Here is a 27500-nt window from a genome sequence, read left to right as displayed (position 1 = left end):
AAAAAAAAAAATTGTACAGTGGAACTCGGCGTGACTGTCAGTTCCGGAATTCCAATGAAATAAGAACAGCAGGTGAGGAATCCAACCAGGAATCCTTGAGGAATATTCCTTTGAGCCAGGTTTTTTCCATGAAAAAAAATTAATTTTTTCTTGCATTTTCTTATATAGACGTGCAAAATGAACATTACTGAATGATTGATTGAACGAATAATGGCCATAACATATAATGGAATTTCCGCATACAAAACCCTTAGAGATTCCAAATCCCTCATACAAAATGCCTTTTGCAATAAATTGCAATTTCTTTAAGGAAATAAAAAACTTTTTAAATTAAGGTTACGAAGAGAAATATAGATTTGTGGACAATTCAATTCAAAGAGGCGTTTTCATTACCCCATTGGCAAATTTCAAATTTCGTTCTGCCATGACACAGCGACTTGTTTTTTATTTTACATTTTCTTTCTCTCTTTTAAGGGAAGACTAGGATAGAATCGCATTCGCTCGCGGTTTTGAATTTATGACCCGGAAGGAGGTCTAATGGCCTCACGTCAGCAAGCGCGCAGCTTTGGGTATGAATCACCAATACTGTGACGTCACGCGCCCTGGTCTCTCACACGCGGCTAACCAAAACAATATGCTACCCATAGTCATAAGGTAGACTCCAGGACTTGCTGTTTGTCCATATATCTTCTTATTAATTCATTCATTCTACATTGGTAATGCCAAGTAACTGCGCAGTATTTGGCTGTTCTAATACACGTGAAAAAAACGAAAAACTCCAGTATAAAATACCATCCTTTTCCAAAAGAAAAGCCATACAAAGACCAGTGGGTACATGCCTGTTGCAGTGCTGATAGAATTAACGTCGTGTTCTCTGATGTTCCCCATTTAATCAAATTAGTAAGAAATAGTTTATTGGCTGGTTGATACCTTAATAATGAAGAGTGTATTACAGCTTCTGGCATACGAGAAATACTTAGTAAAAACCCAAAACAGACTATGGGCTTGCATATAAGATCAATGAAATGCATTTCAATGTAACGGGTCAACAAAGACAGCGCGTTAAATTAGCAGTGCAACTGGTGTCTACATCATGTGCCAATTCAGAAAAATATTTAGGCGAAAGAAGACAGTTGAAGTGTCAAAACTGGAGTGAAACGTCCGATTTTATTCTTTTAATAACGAATGATTGGCTCGACATCACGAATTCTTCATGCATGTATGGAGAGTTTGGTAAAAGCACTGCTTTTGGTATTGATGTAGAAATACAAACAAACAAACAAGTAAATTAAATTGCTCAAGGAATAATTTTTTCATGTAAAATCCACCATTGCTTTATTTAATGTTAAAAGCCTCTCATAGTATTGGCTACCTACTGACAAAGATTAAATCAATATTGCCTTGAACATTTCTTTGGGTTGTATGGCCATGGATAGTCACCGTGATCATCCAAGTGCAGTGAATTTTAAATTCAGGCATAAAAAATTGTTGTTAGGGAAGTAAATGAAGATAATAATTGAAAAGTGTAATATCACCTCGGGTGAAAAATCCCTTGAATTTCCCAATGAAGGTGAGTATGTAACAAAAGAAAGGGAGTTAGCATTAGAAATATGTCTAACAACACAGATGTTTAGAAATTTAGATTTTGATTTAAGAAAAGATGTTTTTGATGAGGAAGTAAACCTTCTGAGAGCAAACACAGAAATAAAAAAAAAAGATATCGAGGGACTAATTGAGGAGGAGGCTCTTAAGTACATTGGGGGATATATTGTCAAAATATTTTGTGTGAAATACCCATGAGTTTAGGAAATAAGAATAAAGAAGTACTAAGGAGTGATACTTGGATAGACTGTGTAAGTAGGGGGAGCCTTGCAAGTACCTTCTAGTCATTTCACAGTTAGTGTTAATGCGGGAGATCTTTAATGATGCACGGGAAAGCACTCATAGAGGGCAAACCTTGTTTTAAAAACGCTCTGCTTTGAATGGAAAAAGTCTGAATATTGAAGTTCCTGACGATGGTATAGCTTTGCATGTAAAGATATCCGTATATTTTCGAATGAGATATCTTAATAATTTGATAAAGTATAGGAAACGTCAAGCGCAACCATGCAGGGAGGCACTAAGAAAAAAGATAAAAGTTATAAAATATTTTCAAAATGCAAATGTTGTTTTATTTACATTCTTTTGACACTTGAAAGATCACATTATCAAAAACATTCTGTTCTAAAAAGATTCTTGACGGTGTGTTAGACCTACGTTCTTAATGGTTCTCACCACCGCGCTCCCTCAGATGACGTAGGTGCGCAGAAGAGGCTTAAAATTGGTACGCTGTCTGGCTGACCTGGACCGTGAATGGCCTACCATAGCTCACCTAAAGGTTCCTGCGAGGGTTTTTGGGTCAGAAATTGAATTAGCATAAAGTATATAAATGAAATATATATATATATATATATAAAAAATATCTATATATATATATATATATATATATATATATATATATATATATAGGTACACTGAAGTTAGAATTTATAGTAATAAACATACAATATATATATTATGATATCTATATATTATATAATATAATACTTATATAAGATATATAAATATTATATATTATATACTATAATATCTATGTTATATATGCATTTTTTATCACATCACCGTCATTCATCTACACATGCATTGAGCTACAAATGTCCTTTAATATCCAATTTGCTCTACCTAGGAATTAATATATTTTCATGTATGTTAATTGAAGGGGAATTTTATTTTTAGTTAATAATAATTTCGTCCTCTCGTGGATTCGAACCACACACACACACACACACACACACACACACACAGCACCTATAAGACTAATAATGATCTAGACTAAACCAATAAACTTCATCAAAGTGATTAGTGAAGTTAAAAATGACAGTATCGTAAACAACGACCTAACCTCTATGTTGACCCGTATTTCAGAGTACTGCAATGTTTCAAAAGCTATCGTCTTCCGTATCTTTCGTTCCGTCGCAAATTGCATTCTAGTTTACGATGAAGATGAAGAGGAAAGCACGAAGCCCTTCGCATAATGAAGGCCAGAAGTGCCCTAGGGTGAGATCAAGAGCAGCTTCGTGGCAATGTATAATTACTGTGTAATTCCGCGGATAAATAAATTTGCTGTGGGAGGCAGACTTTTTACGTTCATCTCCCTCTCGATGATAAACGTTTACATTTAAAAATTTGAAAATAACTATTTATTTTTTTACTCTCTTTAATAATGAATAAGAATGTAAGTCATTGAACGCTGGATAATCAAAGTAATTTTATCAAGATACAATTATACAATTCGGTGAAGCCTTTGTATAACTTAATAAAAGTTAAATATTTCCATAAAATATAGTTTTTCGTTACTGATATTTTCAAAATGCCAGTTTTTCGTCCTTATCATCACTATTAAGAATATGAATTAAGCTTTTGTTTATATATTACAAAACAGGATTGTTTATAATTGACTTTTTACACACGAAAGTGAGTGCAAATATACTCCAATTCATAAGCCTTGCATTCATACTTATGTTGCCAATTTTCCTCCTCTGAGCGCTGGTTCGAATCCACGAATCCGCGGGTAGGAGCGCATTGGATATTAAAGGACAGTTGTACCTTAATGCATCTATATGAATCACGGTGATGCGATAGAAAAATCATATATATATATATATATATATATATATATATCTATATATATATATATATAACACGTAAATATACATATATATATACTATACACACACACACACACACACACACACACACATATATATATATATATATATATATATATATATATATATATATATGTATACATATATACATACATATATATATATATTATATTAATTATTAAATAAAATTTAAATACATATATATATATATATTATATATATATATATATATATATATATATAAATATTTATAATATATATATTTATTTATATATAAATATATATAATCTATTTATTATATATAATATATATAATATATATCTTATATATATATATATATATATATACAGGGAGAGAGAGAGAGAGAGAGAGAGAGAGAGAGAGAGAGAGAGTTATAAAATCTTGAATACAGAAGTTGTATTCAAATACCAATAAGACTCATTACAATTTACGTTAGTTAGATGCAACATCTAAACAATAGAGATAATTGACTTCCATCCCTTTCATTCAAGCATGTTCGTAACGCAACAAACAAGAGCCAAACAACGTAACAAACAACAACAAAACAACACGATGCTTCAATGACCGAGTGAGAGAGAAATAATCTCCTCGAACCGAAGATGAAAACCTGAGTTGTTTTTCCCTTTCCAGGTGGCTTGAATTTCCAGGTGTTTCCAGGAACGAGGAGTCTGCGACAGACATTACGGATCTCTAAGGGTTCTAATCTTATTTTACAATTCGGGATATTGGATCACTTCTCGATAAAAGATACCTTTGTCATCTTTTTCATTGAGATGGTTAAGTTCATTGGCTTATGTGCTGCTCCAGGAAGCTTAAATTACTGGAGTGTTTTCATTCCATTTATGCTGCTAAATGGGAAAGGGTCTCCTTTTCTGCAATCCAGTATTCTGCTGATTTTTTTGTAAAACTGACCATATCTGAATCGTGAGACATTCGTCTTCAAAGAGTAAAGGTGTTTGTGGTTACCACGCTGAAGAATCTTACAGACACATACACACACACACACACACAAACATAAACACACACACACATATATATAATATATATATATATATATATATATATATATATATATATATATATATATATATATATATATATATATATCTCCTCGCTTTCCGTTTCCATCCTAATAAAACTCCTATTCGTTCTCCCCCGACCTGAAATTCCAGGAAATTCCAGACAATCATACTCGACATCTGTCTAATATAGGGAACGATTCCTACCGGGAACAGTTACGACGGCCGCTCATGACCAGCTGCGATTTGCAGCCCCCTTTCATTTCCTTTCTCTTATTGTTTTCTAAATCAAAGTCTTCTAATGTATCTGAATATTACAAATGTGACCCAATATGCATTAAGGTTGCTGTCGAAATTAACCTGCTTTTATATCGAATGAGGGTTATAGATGAATAGGATTATTTTCTTCGAGTGAATTAATTTTAATCGGACTATTTCCTTCCTACGAATTATTGCTTATAATAGTATTTTGTGTACGGAATATTACGTAAATTGCTCTTCTTCCCAAATGACGAAATAGGACGATGAAAAGCCAAGGCTTTCTCGGTTTTTGCACCTGAAATACAGTCGACTTTATCATAATCAGAAGGAACATTAAATTACCCTCTGGGATCCCCTTCTGTTCCGCCCGATCGGGAAAGAGGGGCAATAACGCCCCCTGACAGGTGTCGGCGTCGCCAGAGAAAAATCCTTTCAATTAACGTCAGGGGATTAATTCCCTGCCACAGCCATCATGCAATTTCTGCCACTCAATTTTTGTATGACGTTTCTAGCGAAAGGAGAGTCTATAGGTAGACAGAAGAAGAAGAAGAAGAAGAAGAAGAAGAAGAGTAAAGATAAAGGCTGAATTGGCAACTTACGAAGAAGGAAATGAAAAGAATCTCCAGATAATGCCATCGAAGCAAAGAAACCAGTAACGAGTATAAATCAGGATCCAGGTTTGAATGATTGACTAATGACGAATGGTAGTGCACTTTTGAATTGCGGGAAAATTGCATAAATAAAGTTAATTGAAGAATATCGGTCAGACTTTTCGTAACATAAGTAACCCCACGCAGAGAAAGGAATGTCTTCGTATTTTTAATTTTATAGCGCTACTTATTACCTTAGCGCGGCATGGAAATTCAAATGGAATTTAAAAGTTTTTGCAAAATTATATAATATTTCATTTCCTCAGAGCATCGATGATATACAATTAAATGTATTCGGTTTAAAAATTCTGACAAAAATACGCGAAGTAAGAAAAAAAATTGCCTAGACTTACTTAGACGAACATTGCCGAAATCAGGGTAAAATAATCTATAGCCGAATCATAATAAAAATTAATAAAAACAAGATATATGTTTATAAAGTATATAACACTTACATGAAAACAGTCTGATGATCAGAGTCAGGTTTGATTTTTAGTTCTGCAATACGATTTCTCCTGAAGAAAAAAAATCTCAGTTCCTTTAAGAAGAAGAAAAAATCTCGGCACCTTTCGCACCGTCAATGCATCACCTGGGACTGACCTCGGGTTCAGTCTTCTGTCGCTTACGTTAGTCGAGTTTGACGAAAACAAGGAGACTTAAAATCTGTTCTTTCTGTTTCGGGAGATGGAGAGGAATCAGGACAATGGTTCAACTTTGAATATTTCTTCACACGCTTCTCTCTTTTGAGTTCTTTTGTCACCGAGACGTAACGAAATACAATCTTGTTTTTCTCTCGCTAGGCATACAAGATGTTCGAAGAGTTTCATCGTAAAATAAACTTTATTATATAAATATACATCTTCCTTTGATATCAATAGATTATTGAAACTGTGGAAGCATTAATGATACCGCTTGGAAGGCAAGTACTATTCGGCATTGAATATAATTGGTACTACTTGATATTATGGAATTGCAAGTCTGAATTTGAAGCCCAGAATTTGAAAGAAATAAACCTCTTACGAAAGTCATTTTTGTAAATAGATAACAGTTAAGTAGCTGCAAGTAATGGAATCCTTTAAATTATGTGAAAGTTTGAACCGGACGCTAACATCGCTTTAGTAAAAAAAAAAAAAAAAAAAAAAAAAAAAAAAAAAGTAAAATGATTGCCATTATAGACAGTTTTTAGTGATTGCTAATAGATCTAACGTAGGTTATGACAAATAATCAATAAAAAAGAAATCTCGTGGTAGAACAATCGTGCACTTGAAAATGAAAGAATAGACCCAACAGTATCAGCATTGGACAAGCAAAACTTCTCGAAATGCCTAAATTCTTCTGTGTGTAAAAGTGTAATTTATTGTCGCATATATGCTTATCTAAAAATATTCAAAGTCAGAAGTTCTCCTCTCTCTCTCTCTCTCTCTCTCTCTCTCTCTCAGGCAGAGTCAAGCTCATAAAAAGAAAGAGGCGAAGCCCTTCCATAGCATCGAACTATTTCTGTGGAGGAGAACTCTTACCTCATCTTCTTTTTATAAAGAATCATAAGAGGATTACCTCAGTGGAAGCCTCTTGGGCCCCCCCGCCTCCCAAACCCCACCCGCCACCTCTACCCCATCTTACACGTTTCATATTTTATTCCATTTTTTTCGCAGTAACCTTTGCATCTTATTCGTAACGTGAATAAAAAGCCAATTATTTTTTTGGCTGGGTTCTGTTATGTATCCTACCATACCTGCTGAGAGGTTTTCGGTACGATCTTGAAATACGATATGTAGGTTAGGTTTCAGTGGAAAGGTAATATTTATAAATGTAAAATACCTGCGTAAAATCATATTTTCTCTTTCTTAAATAATCGGACAGTCTGATACCTTAGGCATTAATGATATATTTAAAACTAGATAGACCCAAAGTGTTTCTGTTACTTCCTTTATTTCTGATAATCATTGTAAACATATCTTAGTCATTTGCTGCGCTTTACATAAATTTCACGATGAAATAAACTATGCTATAGATGGAAAAAGAAACCCACAAGATTGCCGAGTATAATTTGTTTACTTGTAAGTATGTACATAATATTTTTTCTTAAAACTCGAGTACTCATAGGCCCTGTGGCCCTTTCTCAAGAGATGTGTAGGTGGTCAGACTGGGTCAAGACCCAATAGTCTTCTGAAACTTCTCGAGTTTTAAGAAAAATAATATGTAAATACATACAAGTCAACAAGTTATACTCATTAATCTTGTGGGTTTCTTTTCCCATCTGCAGAAGAAAACGGAAAGATTTTGTTTTGTTTTGTTTAAATAATGTATGTTAAATAATATCGTACGTATGGGTACCTTGGGTATGCAGAAATCTTGAAAAAAAGTAGGCCTATGCTCCTTAGCAAGCATTATGACCCATCTGGTGGCATCTGGATTAAGGTCCAAGCCTCAGTTTACTAGCACCTGTTACCACATAGGTTTAAGGGGTCTTACTGGTTGAATTCTTAGCAAATTGTGGTATTATAGTGGGCTATTTGTCCTTTCTAACAAAAAGGAGTGATCGAACATGGAAGAGACTGCTTATATTGGATTAATAATAGAAATTCGGCAGACTTAGAATATTTGGGTGATGCTGTTATAATCAGTAACACGCCACAAGATTTACAGAGCTTGCTGAATAGGATGCATCACATATATATATAGTATATATATATATATATATATATACATATACTATATATATATATATATATATATATATATATATATATATATATATATATATACTATATCTCAATATTATATATATATATATATATATATATATATATATATATATAATTATATAATATAATTATATATATATCATATATATAATATAATTAGATATATATATATATATATATATATATATATATATATATATATATATATATATCCCCTATATATATATATATATATATAGATATATATCTCTATAATATATAAATATATATATATATATATATATATATATAAATATATATATATATATATCTATATATATATTATATTAGAATATATATAATTATTTATATTATATATATATGCCGCAGGGATTTTGTAGAAGAGATTAAAAATTTGGATAAAGGAGATATACAGATAGAGGCAGATTGAATAACTAGATGGAATACATCAGTTACGTTAGTGCTAATTCGGCTTCTCTTCTTTAGATACCCCGTGACGACCTTATTGTGATGATTTTGAGAGATTCGCATAATGAATTCGCACGATTTTCAGAGAACCCACATTCGTTCCCCCTGAAGAAAGTACACTAATGGCTAAAATGGACAATTAGTTTGTAACTTCCTTGCTGAATGTATTGACTCTCTCTCTCTCTCTCTCTCTCTCTCTCTCTCTCTCTCTCTCTCTCTCTCTCTCTCTCTCACCCAGCCAAATAATCTGGAAAACTGGAATGCCGTGGCAGGAAATGGTCTGATTTCCTACTGGTTTAAAATGTAATTACTCTTCAGCGGATTCCTTGTCCTCACTATGTTAGGAATTTCGTAAGAACCGACAAAACAGAAGACATAAACCCCCCCCCTCCCCCTAACCCTCTACTCAGCACTTGGGCATCTTGATTTAAAGCTTGATTCAAATGTTGCTCCGTCAAAGGAGGCTAATTTTATATTTATTTAGACTTATACCGGGTATAAGTCTCACTTAAAATTCCACTTGAAATCAGAATTCATAAATGACAGTCAAAGACAAACTGAATCATTTGAGTCAATGTTTTATTGAAAGTATTTTAAACCTGGAAGTGTGTATATTTCAGATTTTTTCCATTTGTTGAATAAGGAAGAGATGGACCACCTTTCGTCTTTTATCTTTCACACCTTAGAACTGGAACTTTCATCCCATCTACATTAATTGATTTTAGTGTTTCTTATTCATTCGAAAATCATCCCACATCATTTATCCTTCGTATTTCTGATATTCACAAGAAAAATTATTCACGTAAGAGTATTTTATATGGCAATACTTTATCTCGATTCAGCTTATTCTCCTTCATCCATCCTTGCCTTTCATTGTTCACTTTCCACAGATCTTTCTGTTAACACAGAATCTTTCGTGATTCTTGTGTTTATACAGGTTTTCTCTCTTGCCATTCATTCCAATGGTTTTTCCTTAATAGGAGCTTACCCCCGACCCCCACCGTCCACATTCCTCCGCATTTTGCCTCCTACCATTCCATATGGCATCGATAAATTTCAGCCAGCTCTCTCTCTCTTTCTCTCTCTCCCACCTCCATTTTCAGTTACACTTGTACTGCATTCCAACTGAGCGTTTATAAATCAAAAGAATTGTCTGTCATAATAATCTAATGGTTAACAAAGAGCGAATGTATTTCCATAGGAAGTAAGAATGTGATGCCAAAACATTACTTTGCCATTGTCATAATATCGGTTATCAAGTAGTAACACAGCCTTTATGCGTATTAATTTAAACATAAATTTATCTCAAATTCATTAAAAGAAAAAAAAATAACAATTCCTTCTAAGTTCAAAAAGTTCAAAAGTGGCATTTCAAGATTGAGACAGAACTTACAAATATATTACGAATTTTATATTATATTTTCACCTTCGAAATATGACACAATCAACACCAGAGACCTGCTTGACAAAAGATATCCCCAAACCAACGCTCGGAATACGCTCGCGCCAGCAACGGAAAAAAAAAAAAAAAAAAAATTCTCCTCGACCACTTTCGGCTGCTTGAGAATATCCCTTGGGTCCCAACGTTGGGCTTCTGGATCCAGCCGCTTTCGGTCGGATCTGGGTCCATTCCGGAGGGAAATCCGAAGTTGATACCCTGTTTTGAATTCCTTATGCCTCGGACCTCAGTGGCATTTGTAAGAACGCAGAGGGAGAGAGACCGAGAGCAATTCTTTCCGGACAGACCCTGACAACGACGCGAGAGATGAATAAACACAATTTCGAAGAATGTTTGTGTTTATATATCAATAGCGAATACATAAAATAGTTTCGATGGATGTCTAGTATTAACAACAGGTATCGATTTTCTGAAAAGACATCAAGTAAAGATTGAACCGCCATTATCTCTAACGAGACATTATTAATAGAATGAGTAATACAAAAAATCTCCTATAAAATCCAGTCTCTCATTCCAGGCCTAAAACTGATCCCGTATTCATTGGAAGGTAGTGAGTTTGTTATAATCCAAAAAAAAAATCCTTTGTTAATTTTTTTTTCAATTTTGCCAACGAACAGTCAAGCAAATTGACACATGGACGAAGATGAAGACAGTTTTCAGCCTCAAGAACTTTTGATCAGCGAGGAGAAGGAATTTTATCCCGTAAAGGAATTTCATTCCGTATAAGGAATTTCTTAAGGAATGTTATCCCGTATTAGGAATTTGATCCCATATAAGGAATTGTGTCAGGTATAATAAATATCATCCCGTATAAGGAATTTTATCCCGTATAAGGAATTTAATCTGGTACAAGGAATTTTATCCGATATAAGGAAATTTATCCCTTATAAGGAATCTTATTCCATATAAGGAAGTTTGATCCCATATAAGGAATTTCATCCCGTATAAGGAATTTCGTCACATATAAGGAATTTGATCCTGTATGAGGAATTTGATCCCGTATAAGGAATCTCATCATAGAAATGACGTGAAATGACCAATTTAACTTTCATTATTGAAATGAGATCGAAATGATCATTTCAGCCGCTGAAATAAACGAAGCGATGTACATGACTCGTTTATTGAAACTAGCAAACGCCGAGAATAATGAGGGGAAAATCAATTCTGAATCGGTTTAGCGATAAATTTATGCACACCGGGGAAGGCAACATCAACAGCCAACTTATTGTCTATTGGAATATCGGATAAATAATGAAGCTAGTAATGAATGATTGAAAATCGGATTTTTTTATTTTCCTTCCATGTTTCATGCAAGCCGTGCCTGATCAAATTTCGTGACTATTCGGAATGAAATGGATTATTTATCGGTATGACGTAATATACGAAATGCACGTGTAACATCGAATTGTAAACGCAGTTTCGTTATTAGTTATAATAACGTTTAGTGGATTCGTGGAGGAATGTCTAGTAATTTCTAAGATCTGCCATCACAACATTTCGTAATTGCTGAAGTAATAATGGAATACCATTATTACATCAACAATACAAAATAGTATGATGATAGATCATAAACAATTACACAAGACAACAGTCCTCCACTAATCCACAATTGTTATAACAGAATATCATTGTACCACAATGACATTCTGTCAACGATTTTCATTGTACGAAAAATCAACTCAGTTTTCAGCAGATTTTTGAGAATACTGAAGAAAATTGCAAAATAAAAAAATGGTCAAGTATCTGATAAAACTACAGTAAAAAAAAAAAAAAAAAAAAAAAAAAAAAACATATATATATATATATATATATATATATATATATATATATATATATATATATATATATATATCATATATATGTATGTATGTATATATATCAGTATATATTATATGTCACGCCAGTCAACAATATAAACGAATTTCAGAAACCGATCCTTCCACAGGAAGTTATATTGCAGACATCTTTATAAATTAATCTTAAAATGTCTTTATCATAAATAAAATAAAATAAAACTAATTGTATTTCATGACAAGGAGAGAACGCAATTAAAATCATTTCTTATCAAACAACTGACAATGAAAATCGAACAACTTTTGGATACGGGATTCACTAGTATGAAATTCCAGGATCCGAGCGCAACCGAAGTTCAAATTATCAGTCTAAATATTTAGACACCTTTTAATGGAGAGACCTTTTGTATATCGATACCAGATTCACATACCACTATTTCGTAATGGTCAGGAGTGAATTAACAATAGTATGCAAAAACAACAAAAACAAAAACAACACCAGTAAATAACAGCGACTGTAACATAAGTGATAAACCCAAAAAGAAACCACGTGAACACTGTTAGATTTGATGAAATATTATACAAGAGCTGACCTACCTTATAAATATCGGATACCGGGGTATTTCGAATAACTTCTTGGCATCAGGGATTCCTTCTTTGAGATTTCAGAATAACTTATTTATGCAGCTGCTCGTTGCAAGAGGTACTGTACTTTCTCAAAGTTCTTGCTGAAAAAAAGAATGGCTAACTGAAAAAAACGTAATTTAACAATAATACAGTGACAAGAGGTTTGATAATAATAATAATAATAAAATAATAATAATAAAATAATAATAATAATAATAATAATAATCAATAAAATAATAATAAAATAATAATATACTGCACTGATTACGACCCTTGGTTGACCTGGACCTGAGATCCAGTTTGAATAATAATAATAATAATAATAATAATAATAATAATAATAATAATAATAATAATAATAATAATATGATAAAGAAAGAGAAACAAGGCGTGATACAACCTCCAGCTATTGTTCCCCATTATTTATTCCTTATAAGGATTCTGAACATTCAAAAACCAAATTTGACTCGATAAAAAAATTATTTAAAAACCAAAAATATTATTTTTGTGTGCGCCCGGAAATTTAAATGGCTCATTTTAAGTAGCATCAGTGTTAAAAAGTCATATCTGGTCCCTGGAAAATAAAAATCATCTGGAAACTATAAGATTAAAATGAGAAGGATCCTTCCTGAAGTCAGCGTTCCTGGAAGAATTGTCCTAAGTTCCATGACACAAATTCCACCTAATGACGTAAAAAAAACTCTGTGATATTTCAGGATTCACAGTTTATATTAGGAGGAATGCCAAGACATGCAATCCTTTCAAAGGACCTCGCTGGCGAGCAGCCCTCGGAATTCTGGGAATGATATTCCTGTGTCAACAGATCCAGAGATTCCAGTTCAGGGTTTTCCACTTCACTCCGCAAAGGACTTGGCCTCTTATCTCGCGACAGACGTCCCAAGCATGGAAATACTACGTTAATTTCTCCTCATTCTGACCATGTGAAGGGGTTGGAGAGGGTGGAGGGAGGGGGCAAAGGTGAGCCACTATAATTATAGAATTGCACTCGAATGGTCGACCTAAATTCCTCGTTATCTGAGGAAGGCCTTTTAAGCCTTTTCAGGCAGTTTCTTGCTACGCAAACAAGGCAGTTAATCTCCTCTTTTGAAACCAGATTGGGATTATCTGGGTGAGTTTTTGCATGTCGAAGTAACGAATTCCTGTAAAGAATTCTATCATATTGGTTGGGCTGAATATAGAATTTAGGCCAAAGGCCAAGCACTGGGACCTATGAGATCATTCAGCGCTGAAATGGAAATTGACAGCAAAAGGTTTGAAAGGTGTAACAGGAGGAAAACCTCAAAGAAGTTGCACTATGAATCAAGTGCTAGGAGAGGGTGAAAAGTAAGATGGAAGAAAGAGAATATGAAAGGATGTACAGTAAAAGAAACGATAGTGGTTGCAGCTAGAGGCTGAAGGCACGCTGCAAAGAACCTTAAGTAATGCCTACAGTGCACCGCATGAGGTCCACTGACGGCACTAGCCCCTACGGGGTTCTTTCATATGGAAATAAGTTATTCAATAGCTTTGCAATCTTTGCTGTTATTTTTGACTGAACAACTTCTCTTATATTATATTCACGTTTTGCTCCAGATGTGTTCGCTATCGAAGATTTTAAAAGTGATTTGGATATACATTCTGTCAAAGTCATATCTCTGACATTTCGCGTCTCATTTGAGAATCTATATAAGAAATCGTATTAGGCAATTCCCATTCTTCAACTGAAATGTTTATTTGGCTCAATTAAGTTGTTTAAGGAATGCAAGGTCTTCTTGTCCATTCACTGTATAATGATAATGGAAATATCTGACGGCACATTCAAAATTAATATTCGCAGCAATAAAGCTCATTGTTATATTGTCAGAGGGACCGTCAGAAGGAAATTTAGGATTAAATGATACCTAATGGAAGACGGCTGGTCAGACTCAAAGAGCAAAAATTATCTCCCATAATTTCGAACGGAACCAAATAAAACAAAACAAAAAGAACGACGCAAACTGAAAAGGGGGAATCATTTCCTTGTACTCCTCCACGGCCCAATATTCGCAACGCCATCAGCGCGAAATAACAGAGAATATGTATGGGCACCAAAACCATTTTTGGAGGAGAATATTGCGTTGTGACAAAACTCACAGGGACACGACCATTTTTTTTTTTTTTTTGCGGGAACTTGGATGTGTTATGTTCTCTCTCTCTCTCTCTCTCTCTCTCTCTCTCTCTCTCTCTCTCTCTCCTCTCGCTGTTTTCCAAAACAAAATCACAATCCTCTTGTTATATACTCCCAGCAATATAGCTTTTCATTGCTCGGTCGCTAAAAAAGAAAATATTAAATAAATAAATAAATAAATAAATAAATAAATAAAAAAATGTAAGTAAATGTGATCAAAATAAGTTACATATAGATTTTATTTACCAGGGGCTTAAGCTCTGATTTGTGTGATATCACAGCTGCAAAGGGCAATATTTGGAAAAATAAGAAACAAGCTTATTCTTAGGTAAATTATACATTTGTGTTCGCTCTTATATGAGAGAGAGAGAGAGAGAGAGAGAGAGAGATTTCTTTATATATTCAAAATTTACGATGTTCTATATATCCCTCAATCTGCAATATCTCTCTCTCTCTCTCTCTCTCTCTCTCTCTCTCTGTCTAGCGATTATTTTCAAGTAAGTTTTCGTAATACTCAGACGCTTCTCTTAATGTATAGTTTTGAAAATGTCTCTAGTAAATTTAGCAAAACCTCAATAAAATGCCCTGCACACGGTATACGCTTCTACTAGATTTATGACTGGGCGCAATATATCACTCGGAACTGTGCACCGTGAAACAGAAACGACAACCGCAGAAAAGCACGATATATGGGACGCCAACGAGTGGAGAGCCATGACCAAATACAGTTCGGGAGAAGTAAAGATATTTTTAGAGATATTTTAGTTCTTTATTACTGCAGGAGATGACCGGACGGAGGTGAATGGTGGAATGAATTGTTTACGGCAATTCGAAATGGCTTTGGAACATAGCAGGTATGATTTGTGCTTTAAGTAATTCGTGGGACACTTTCAAGAGATGTTCGCTCTCTCTCTCTCTCTCTCTCTCTCTCTCTCTCTCTCTCTCTCTAAAACACACAAGTACACAAACACACAGACATACATAATTTACAGTTGATTTCATTTATAATCTGTCAACAGGTTATGAATTCTTTCCGGTAGTATCTTCATTTTTTATTTTTATTTATTTCATTTTTTATATAATCTAAAAACATGAACAATCTCAACGTATCATTTCAAACAGACTTGGTATGACGTAAGAATTAGGCATGGATCCATCTATACAAGCTCCTACGGTATTTACAAAAGACTACACTATAACTTTCTATCGGACAAAATATTCAAGAAGTTATAAAATGCATCAGTCGTTCAAATACCTTCGCGGCAAAAGTTTCCTAAAACACATGAAAATAAAACGAGCGAAACGTATTTGCAGACATTCATTTTCTACAGTCAGTTAAAGAAACCAATATCAACGGTGCCTCATTTTCGCAAGAAATATTTAATGCGGAATAATAACTCCACCAAAAGCATTGTAACGAGAAATAAAGAAATGGCAGTTGAACACATTACGGCAGACTTTATGTCCAAACCTCAGTTTATGAATATACTGAGCAAGACCGACGTTTATTTGCGAAATGGTTGAAGTCGGAGTCATATTTGCATTTTGTGGTTTTCCCAGGGGATGGACATTAAACACAAAGCGTAGTAGTCTCTCATAAGATCTGCAACCGTATGCAATTTTATTCAACTTATCAGAAAGTAATAATAATAATAATAATAATAATAATAATAATAATAATAATAATAATTAATAATAATAATACTTACAAGCTCTGGAATAAGACTAGCAGAGGTTAATATCAGGAGAGGGATCTTCCAGGGCGACTCACTGTCCCCACTACTCTTCGTAGTAGCCATGATTCCCATGACAAAAGTACTACAGAAGATGGATGCCGGGTACCAACTCAAGAAAAGAGGCAACAGAATCAACCATCTGATGTTCATGGACGACATCAAGCTGTATGGTAAGAGCATCAAGGAAATAGATACCCTAATCCAGACTGTAAGGATTGTATCTGGGGACATCAGGATGGAGTTTGGAATAGAAAAATGCGCCTTAGTCAACATACAAAAAGGCAAAGTAACGAGAACTGAAGGGATAAAGCTACCAGATGGGAGCAACATCAAACACATAGATGAGACAGGATACAAATACCTGGGAATAATGGAAGGAGGGGATATAAAACACCAAGAGATGAAGGACACGATCAGGAAAGAATATATGCAGAGACTCAAGGCGATACTCAAGTCAAAACTCAACGCCGGAAATATGATAAAAGCCATAAACCAATGGGCAGTGCCAGTAATCAGATACAGCGCAGGAATAGTGGAATGGACGAAGGCAGAACTCCGCAGCATAGATCAGAAAACCAGGAAACATATGACAATACACAAAGCACTACACCCAAGAGCAAATACGGACAGACTATACATAACACGAAAGGAAGGAGGGAGAGGCATACTAAGTATAGAGGACTGCGTCAACATTGAGAACAGAGCACTGGGGGCAATATCTGAAAACCAGTGAAGACGAGTGGCTCAAGAGTGCATGGGAAGAAGGACTAATAAAATAGACGAAGACCCAGAAATATACAGAGACAGGAGAATGACAGACAGAACAGTTGACTGGCACAACAAACCAATGCACGGACAATACATGAGACAGACTAAAGAACTAGCCAGCGATGACACATGGCAATGGCTACAGAGGGGAGAGTTTAAAGAAGGAAACTGAAGGAATGATAACAGCGGCACAAGATCAGGCCCTAAGAACCAGATATATTCAAAAGAATGATAGACGGAAATAACATCTCTCCATATGTAGGAAGTGCAATACGAAAAATGAAACCATAAACCACATAGCAAGCGAATGCCCGGCACTTGCACAGAACCAGTACAAAAAGAGGCATGATTCAGTGGCAAAAGCCCTCCACTGGGAGGAGCCTGGTGCAAGAAACATCAGCTACCTTGCAGTAATAAGTGGTACGAGCACCAACCTGAGGGAGTGATAGAAAAAACCGATCAGGCAAAGATCCTCTGGGGGACTATGGTATCAGAACGGATAGGGTGATACGTGCTAACAGACCAGACGTGACGTTGATCGACAAAGTCAAGAAGAAAGTATCACTCATTGATGTCGCAATACCATGGGACACCAGAGTTTTGAAGAGAAAGGAGGGAAAAAGGGAAAAAAAAATGGATAAGTATCAAGATCTGAAAATAGAAATAAGAAGGATATGGGATATGCCAGTGGAAATCGTACCCATAATCATAGGAGCAATAGGCACGATCCCAAGATCCCTGAAAAGGAATCTAGAAAAAACTCGAGGCTGAAGTAGCTCCAGGACTCCATACAGAAGAGGTGTGATTCCTAGAAACGGCACACATAGTAAGAAAAGTGATGGACTCCTAAGGAGGCAGGATGCAACCCGGAACCCCACACTATAAATACCACCCAGTGAAATTGGAGGACTGTGATAGAGCAAAAAAAAAAAAAAAAAAAATAATAATAATAATAATAATAATAATGATAATAATAATAATAGGAAGAGAAAAAAATTTATATGTATCAGGACCTGAAAATAGAAATAAGAAGGATATAGATATGCCGATGGAAATTGTAACCATAATGACAGGAACACTAGGCAGATCCCAAGATCCCTGAAAAGGTACCTAGAAAAATCTAGAGGGGGGGGGGGGGCTGAAGTAGCCCTCCAGGGACTCACGCAGAGAGCGTGCTGCTAGAAACAGCGCAGATAGTGAGAAAAGTGATGGACTCCTAAGGAGGCAGGATGCAACCCGGAACCCCACACTATAAAAACCAACCAGTCGAATTTGATGACTGTGATGGAAAAAAAGTATAATGATAATAATAATAATAATAATAATAATAATAATAATAATAATAATAATAATAATAATATCCACTTGTTAATGGTTAGTATAACCTTTTATAAATTCGCCATAATTGTTTTTACACTTCACAAAGAATACATGTCATTTCTTTACATCTCGCACCCACACTCTTACCTTCCAATTTTGTGCAACAACAATGGCTGTCATTAAGTTCTTATGCCTTTAATACCGTCACAGATGAACTAATTTCATATAATGTTTTCCCAGATAACTTTGTTAAAGAAAAACCTTTAGTTGAACGAGATATTTTTCTATTGTAAGTCAGTCATTCACACGACCTGAAAAGCAATTTACATAAACTGCTTATTGCCAAAGATACATACAAGTGCAAGATTGCTTGGGAGAGAGAGAGAGAGAGAGAGAGAGAGAGAGAGAGAGAGAGAGAGCTCTCATTTGCGCATAGTAGTGTAACATCACCGCCTATTCAGGATAACTAGATGGAGCAATTTGGAATTGTAAAGGTTTTAGTAGATCATTGATCGAAAGTGATTCGTGTAATACTTCTTACCAAAAGTGACACAATTTCATTTTAGCGTTCCAGTCCTCCTTTGATATTACAAAGCTGAGAGAGAGAGAGAGAGGAGAGAGAGTTACAAGGAGTTACAAGGATTTATGATGTCTCAAAGACTTGTTAGTCCATCCTGTGCTCACTTATCTCTAGGAGCAGGTTTTACTGAGAGAGAGAGAGAGAGAGAGAGAGAGAGAGAGAGAGAGAGAGAGAGAGAGATTTATTGCTTCCCCCTATGAAATCGACGCACTGTCATTGTGAGAGACAGTTGCAATCTAAAGATCCCTTGATGGAAAGGATCCAGTCGCCTTCAAACAAAATTGGATGACCTCTGTCTGAAAGGCACCGAAGCCACTCACTCGAACAGGAGGAGACTCGAAACAGACGCTTCTGTTTGCCCTGTCAAAATGAACTTGATATTGACGTTTATCAGCTGACTTGGGAAATTCGGATAGCCGGTGGTACAGACTCGAAGGGTATGGCTGCTAAATCACTCATGTCTTTTTCAATATCTTTGTATTCAAACGGGTATGAAGGGAAGTATTATAAAGCAACTGGTGTCTAGTAGAGTTCCATGGCCATGATATGAAGAATTGCTTGAGATAAGGTAAGAAGGGAAGTGAATTACGAAGGTTTTTCAGCCCCCTTCTCGTTTAATGTATAGAAATTACTAAATGACATTTTCAACTTATATTTCTTGCACATATTCAACCACTCTTCGCCAAAAAATCCCACAGTATCGATGCATTTCCGCCGGTTCATTTCTTAAAACTATCATTACAGGGTACATTAAAATAAAATTGTATTTGTCTCGTCTTAAATATTAAAAAAAACAAGGAGGTTAGAAAAACTCTCAGAATAGTGACGTGCAAACGATTTTAATGATAAATTAGATACCAATCTCTTTTTTCAATTAAACACTTGAAAGTTAGACCAAGAATTAATATCTTTTGTATTTGAAAGCACTGAAAATCTGGAGGCTGGTACGTCACAAATATTCTCCATTTTCCTTCATTAAAATTCATATGTCTCTTGCACAGTATTTGATAAAATCTGAATGACATGATATATTAATTAAGCATTTTCGATCACGGGAAGGTAAACAAGCCTTTGATTACCTCACCGAATATTAAAAGGCAAAATCGAGCATCTGACGGTTATGTAATCAGCCCCGTTTGTCCAATCTGGCTGAATTACTGTCGTTCTAATAATATAAAAGCAATCAACTTTCCCATCAAGTTTGCTCATGTTTGGTGATATTACCATTTCCTGGTGATATGAGGCATCATTCAGATTCTGATAACCTATGGAAATGATTTTCCAAAGTCAATAAATCAAAATGGATAGAAATAAATAAAACTATAAAGATTAATAAAATAAATTAAATTAAAATTCAATATAAGTAAATAAAAGCGATCAAAATACAGAAAAATTAAAATAGGTGGAAATGGATGGAAAGAAAAATAAATAAAAACTAGAATTAAGATAGAAATAAATATTAATATAGAAAATAATAATAAACTCAAATAAATAAAAACATCTGGCGAGATGATCCAGTAAGTCACTTAATTACCCAATATATCTTGATCTGAGCCTATATTAAGGCGATTTTATGGATCTCGGGTGTTGAGAAAGACTTATGACTACAAAAGCAGCTAATGAGAGAGAGAGAGAGAGAGAGAGAGAGAGTATCTCAAAGATACAGCACAAACAAATGCCTTCATTTCTCTCCACTCAATTCTAACAATGACGTCCTCAGTCTTGGACAAGAACCTACTCTCTTTCTTGTAGTATTAATTTGCAATACTTCATAAAAGTATCTAAGCGAAATACTGCATAAAAAATTATTTTTCAAGCCTATTCCTTATTCAGTCCTCACTACACGTGTAACCTGAGACGCTCAACCTGAATTATCTACCTATGTTTAGGGAATCAACGAAGCTAAAGATATACCTCGGGAAGAGTTATTTTTCGAGCTCATCTGTAAGATGAGAAATATACAGAAAACGAAAATAAAACCAAGGATAAACAGAAGAAACACGAATGAAATCATTCGATGGAAAAGCAGTGTTAAGTCTTGATTAACTTGAATGTGATTTGATGAAATACCTTGATAGAAAACGAAGCAACGTCAGAGGAAGGGATTAAACGAAAAGGGAAGGTTGGTGGAGAGAAGAGGAAGTGGTGGTATTATAGGATAGAAAAAGGATAGTGAAGAAACCTTAAGGATTGGGGGGGGGGGGGGGGCGAAAGGTTTCTGTTTCCATAAACAGTTCTGATTATTCTTAGGAAACAAAACCCGTACCTTTACTTCACTGTTAAAATTAGTCATCCATACAGCTAAATGATAGATGAACAGGGGTCGTTTATCCAATCAATTGAGACTGACTAATTACCCAAAATGCTCTAAGTTCAGTCTAATTACATCTAATTACACATTGTGCATAAGTACTAGGAAGACCTTGATTATCTTGGAGAGAGAGAGAGAGAGAGAGAGTTACAAGGAGTTACAAGTATTAGGATGTCTCAAAGACTTGTTAGTCCATCCTAAGAGGAGACATCGTGTGCTCACTTATCTGTAGGAGCAGGTTTTACTATGCATTCACAGTGTTCTCCTAATGATTTTGTTTAGCTTTCTTTTAAACTCTTCTACACCTGTTGCTGTTTACAACTTCTGGTGGCAGTTTATTCCACGTGTCACATATCTTGTATGTAAAGAGAGAGAGAGAGAGAGAGAGAGAGAGAGACGAGAGAGAGATTTTGCTCTGCAAATATGTAAATAAACTGGTGAGATATTTGATCGATTCATCGACTGTTTATATCTAATAAGCAACAGAGGAATGAACTTATTATGCAAGTAGTCGGCTCCGAAAATCTTAGGGTAATCACACGAGAACTCTCTCTCTCTCTCTCTCTCTCTCTCTCTCTCTCTCTCTCTCTCTCTCTCTCTCTCATTGCGAATTCCGGAAGAATTCGAAAAAAGTACGTGGAGAAGTGGCAACCATCTTCTACTTCGTTTACTGACAATCCGAACGGCCACAAACGGTCCACATGTTATCTGAAGTGACGTGACCAGGGAGTCGAATCAGTGGCAGAGCAGACACCTCTCTCTGCTGCAATCGCTTTCGTCGATAACATTAAGCAGAGGAAGTCGGGGTAATTGCAACATTGTAGTCCAAGTTTAATTGTTAATCTAAGTATCGGTTTTAACTGAGTTTTAACGAAAGATAACGTTGTTTTATAAATATTTTTAGTCGGCTTAGAATGTTCGCGTGAGATATGCTCAGCCTAAGTGTATTACTTAACCATGCTAACGTGTAGAATATCAGAATTAATCTGGATATTCTTTCATGTAAATATTGAGTGAAATATGTTGCTAAAGTTATCTTTTTCACAACTTACCAACAACCTCGGTAAGCATTAAAAACGTTTCCTACACGCTGGACAATTCAATTTTAAATTCACAATATTTGAAACAAATAAAGTTTATGCGTACGAAGATCATCTTCAACTTGTGATATACATAATTCCGTCTGCGATTTCTTTTCAGTCGTTTGAATTCATGCAAGTGGTTTGCAAAAACAAAACCAGGTATGACCTTCAATGCTTCGAATGGCTACGGTTGATCAAATAAACGCATTCACATGTCCAGTGTAATTTATTAGAATTGCTAGTCGAATCTCAGATTCATTTCTTACTCGTTATGCTCGAAGAAAAAAAAGGTCGTGAATGTAATAAAATCGCTTTTATTAATTAACAGTCAGATTTAAAGACGCTGTTCTAAACGATTGTCTCTCATAGTGAAGAGGAAAGGAATTAATATATTACCCGTTTTATTTCTATTATTATTATTATTATTATTTTATTATTATTATTATTATTATTATTATTATTATTGGATTTAACCAAGAATATGACAGATCATACTGTTAAGGATTCTGATTAACCTAGGATCTTCACGGCAAGGCTATATATATGTGTGTACATATATATATATATATATATATATATATATATATATATATATATATATATATATATATATATATATATATATATATAAATATACATATATATATGTATATATATATATATATATATATATATATATATATATATACGTATAATATATATATATATATATATATATATATATATATATATATATATATATATATATATATATATCATATACAAATATATATATATATGTATATATATATATATATATATATATATATCTATAATATAAAATATCATATATATATAATATATATATATATATATATATATATATATATATATATATATATATATATATATATATATATATATAATATACACACACACACACACACATACACACACACACATATATATTATATATATATAGACACATAAAACTTATATATATATATATTTATATATATATATAATATATATATATATTAAAACCCACCAACAAGGTATGTAAATCGTCATAGGTAGAATTACGTCTCCAGAAAGAATGCCTGGCAGCATCTGGTATCGTTTCCAGAATCATTAATGTTAAATTCCAGCTCGCAAAAAGGAATTGCAACAGCTGATTCCTGGAAGATTAGAGACCAGTAACGTGCGACCAAGAATGTAGAATTCCAGTAAGCACGGGCGGGAGACCTTTGTAACGAAAGAGTCCACGAAAGAGATATCATATTCCCACGAATTAATTCCTTATAATAATCAGGAACGAGGCCTTTGACCGATGTGTGGTAGCTATAGTAGATTCCCATGAACGGCGCATCTGATGTCTAGCCCAGTCCCTTACGACGCTCCTAATTGGCTGTTGATAAGCCAATGACAGGGCTGGAAACTCTCAGTCTCTCTCGAGAGAGTTCACAGAGGCAGGATGTTATGTTCCACCTCTCCTGAGGGATACTTTTGAAAGCCGCATCCCCCAGGAGAGGTGGAACGTACATACATACTGCTTATGAATTCCCTCGAGAGACTGAGTTTCCATCTTTGTGATTGGTCTTATCAACAGGCAATCAGGGGGCGTCGTTAAGGGACTGGCCTAGACATCAAATGCACGGCTGATGTGAATCTACTATAGCAGGTTCTATTGAACTTCTTATGTATCAGTGCTACATGGGGCAGAGCAAAATTAATACCACAGTTGCTGTATGCCAAATTAGACGTGATGCTTTATAAGATAAAGGGGGGATAATAGGTTTGAATATAGGAAACTTAATTGGTATAATAATGATATCATAGCATTTTGAGAGACTCATTAATGATTAGGCAGCTTTGATGGTTAACCCTTAAGCTCGAATTCTTATGGCACTAAATCAGGTGTAAAATTGTAAATATTGAGACACGAGTGAGAATTAGTAGCCATTATTCACTGCTAAATGCAACCTAAACCTTACAACAGGATAGACAGACGAACGCCAAATGGCACCAAAAAATATGTCAAAATAAACATGGCAGATCTCCAAAGTCGTCGGTCCAGCTTATTTCACCTTGTTGCATAAATTTTTTGACGATTTTGCATCATGCAATTAGCCTGTTTAAAAAGTGCTCATACAAAGGCCTTAAGTGATACGAGAATTCATCGATCATAATTCGAAAGCACATCCTAAGCCGATTAATCCAACTAATTGCTAGAATTATAGCTATCAAAGGTTTTATCTGAAAATGTAATTTGGAAATGTTTGCCATTACTGTGGGGCGTATAAAAATGAACGACAAATGTGGTCAGCAAAGATAGAATAAACAGAATCTGAGTGCCTTGGTACTGACAAAAATAAAATATAAATGAAATATTATAATTATCATCACAAATTTTTTTCAGAAGAATTGAAATTTGAGTAAGCTAAATTTAATGAAACCGATATTACAAATAATAACAGAAGCCAACACCAAAAACCCAAACAAAATTAAGAAAATAATGAATTATATTGCTTCAGAGTTGCAAAGCAATGTGAGACTGAGGACTCAGTGTTGTAATGATTCCCAAATAATAGATCCATATGTAAGCCTAGGTAAGTCAGGATAAAAAAAAAAAAAAGAAAAAATCAAACCGATGTAGTAAAAACTGCGATAGAGCATTTCTCTCTCTCTCTCTCTCTCTCTCTCTCTCTCTCTCTCTCTCTCTCTTTATATATATATATAATATATATATATATATATATATATATATATATATATATATATATATATATATATTATATAATATGAGTGTGTGTGTAGGAGTGGTGCCCTAATGTGTGCCCGTCGTAGAGAGGAGAGAGAGAGAGAGAGAGAGAGAGAGAGAGAGAGAGAGAGAGAGGGAGCTAAAAGATAATATCTCAAAGTACCTCGTCTCCCACGTGCCCACCCAACGTAAGACAATGGGAATTTTTTGTCCCGAGAAGAGGAGGTGAAAGAACACTCTGCCATTAGGACGCCAGCGTCTAAATTGTGTTAAAAGAAAAATGGAGAAATGCTCATATTATCTGAAAATGAGAAAAAATCAAGATTGCAACACAGGAGGTCGGGGGGCTAAAGACGAAGGAACCATCCATCCAGACTGTCACTGCGAGCGATGTCCTTCTGGACCTACGTGACGTTTATGATAACTTTTTTTTTTTTTTTTTTTTTTTTTTTTTTTTTTTTTTTTATTTTTTTTTTTTTTTTTTTTTTTTTTTAAGATTACTTAACGTTCATATTCTAGGATTAATATTAATACAATAGCAGGCACTTATATGTAGAAATATAATACTTCATTTTGCACAAAATGTTAGGAGTCATACAGGAAGCTTTTTTTTTTTAAAGATTACTTAAGGTTTCCATTTTAGCTTAAAATTAATATAATAGCAGGTATATACATGTAGAACTATAATACTTAATTTGCGCAAATGCTACAGATGTGAAGAGTCATACAGGAAGCTTTTTTTTTATTTTTCGATACTTAACGTTTCCTTTTTAACTTTTTATTAATACATAGCAGGCATTTATATCTAGAAATATAATGCCTCATTTCGCACAAAATATTATAGATATTAGGAGTCATTCGGGAAAATGAAATGTGATGTTATATTATGTGTCTATTTATGAACCCTGTGAATGTATTCGCCTGCGTAATAGGCGAACGAATGCGATTGGCACACGAGAGCTTCGGTAAGATGATCCGTAAGATAAATTCATTGCTAGAAGTAATTGGATGTATTTTTAATCCAGTTACTTTTAAGCAAAGTAAATTATTCATTTTCGTAGATAGGGACCCCGCCCCCCCAAAAAACACAACCCAGGGTATCACCCCATAAAGGTAATTCATTGCTAGAAGTAAACTGGAGTATTTATAAATCCAGTTACTTTAAAAAGCAAATGTAAATTTATCAGATTTTTTCTTAGATAGTGACCCACCAGGGTATTAACCCAGTATGTATTCTTCTTTGTCGCGTGCTTAGTACAAACCCGTTGGGAATGACTGTAATAACATAAACAAAAGATTGTAAATAGCACAACAGATAATGACCCGAAAAGCTATATCAGCCATAGATAAGGACCCCCGAACTTTGGCTGGAGATCACCACCTAGGAAAGATCCAATTATTCCAATATTAGAATCAATTCACACTTTCAGCATTAAACGAATGAAGAAAAACATTGTTCGTAAGATTCAGGACAAAATTATTTTGTAAAACTTCGGCGTAGAAAGAAACACTTTGACAGATGACCGAACCCAATATTTTTTTCTGGCTATCTACTGCGCTATAAAATTAGGCCGCTAATGCACATTATAGTGATAATATTTCTCCAGCCTCGTAAATCATTTTCATTCCCTTAGATCTTCCTCAAAGCGATTCAAAGTGAACTAATTGGATTTGGGCTCTAACGACCCTAATTGACGATTATTCAGAGAATTATATCAACGTCGAGGTCCGGAAACTAATATTTTTCCTTTCTTGAGTCAGTCGTTAATTCAGTTTATTTTTCTTCTTCTTCTTCTTTTTCTTCTTCTTCTTTCCTCTTTCTTCTTCTTCTTCTTCTTCTACTTCTTCTTCTTCTTCTTCTTTCTGAGATATATACATGCATACATACATACATACATACACACATATATATATATATATATATATATATATATATATATATATATAGATATATATATATATATATATATATGTGTGTGTGTGTGTGTGTGTGTGTGTGTGTGTGTATAAGTATAAATGAAATCGCGAAAAAACAGGGAATTGAAAAGAGCTAAATCTCGGTTAGCAATCTATGATTCAAACTCCG

Source organism: Macrobrachium nipponense, chromosome 10, assembly GCF_015104395.2.
Source record: "Macrobrachium nipponense isolate FS-2020 chromosome 10, ASM1510439v2, whole genome shotgun sequence".
Classification (NCBI taxonomy): Eukaryota; Metazoa; Arthropoda; class Malacostraca; order Decapoda; family Palaemonidae; genus Macrobrachium; species Macrobrachium nipponense.
The sequence above is the reverse complement of the archived record's forward strand: the minus strand, read 5'-3'. Positions refer to the sequence as shown.